At 27.9% G+C, this 877-nt stretch overlaps 1 non-coding gene across 1 annotated transcript; it reads right to left on the minus strand.

Moving 5' to 3' along the window:
- Positions 1-514: 514 nt before the first annotated feature.
- TRNAE-CUC (transfer RNA glutamic acid (anticodon CUC)) lies at positions 515-590 on the minus strand. The gene has a single exon. It is a non-coding gene; the product is annotated as a tRNA-Glu (tRNA).
- Positions 591-877: the final 287 nt, after the last annotated feature.

Raw genomic sequence — 877 nt, forward strand, 5'->3', positions numbered from 1 at the left:
CGATTCCCGGTGAGAACACAAAAATTAAATGTGATTTTTCTTAAGCCTGGGTGTTCTGTGATGTAATTCACCACTGTAATTGGGCTTCCTGGCCTGTTGTGGTGCAAAAAAAAAAATACAAAAAAATACAAATATCAACAACCATTATTAACTTTTTATATGTATTGATTTTTTACTGTTTTTATATTTTGACTGTCGTAGAACGCGGTTAAAAACCCTAATAGACAGTCAAAGTAACTTAGTATAAATGTATTATTTTATGTTTACAAAATGACAATAAATAAATAAAAAAATAAAATTTAAAATCATAATATTTTTGTTCATGCACCAATAGTTTATATATTTATATCAACATCATCATTCGCTTTTTGAACACTGCATTGGTACACATATTGTAGTGTATCTTGATATTTTTTTAACATGAAAGTAAGATGATCAGTCTTACGCTTCAGGTACTAGTCCACGGACTATGAAATATTGTAGTGAAAAAACACCTTTTAAAATAAATATTTCATGTCTACCATGTCGGGAATCGAACCCAAGACCTTTTGCATGAGAGGCAAACACGCTGACCACTGCGCCACGAGGCCGGCATACGATATATTTATATACATTCTTAAAACATAACACGTGATTTTTGATAACTTTTTATGCATAATTTTTTTTTGCGTTCCTTTCTTTCCATCACTGTTAGGAAGATTTTTTTTTATTTTATTAGTTACTTTAAGTAAATTTAATAATGATTTATTAAATCCCGTAAAAAAATCTTATTTTAAAATTAATACACAACCATATTTTTATGTTTTTAGTTCCTTTTTATTTCTTTCTTTAAGGTTAATAGTTTTGGAATTTGGAAATTGGAATTTTTTTTTTTTGC

This window comes from Micrasema longulum, unplaced genomic scaffold (assembly GCF_059751315.1).
Source record: "Micrasema longulum isolate JH-2025_06_02 unplaced genomic scaffold, ASM5975131v1 h1tg001367l, whole genome shotgun sequence".
Classification (NCBI taxonomy): Eukaryota; Metazoa; Arthropoda; class Insecta; order Trichoptera; family Brachycentridae; genus Micrasema; species Micrasema longulum.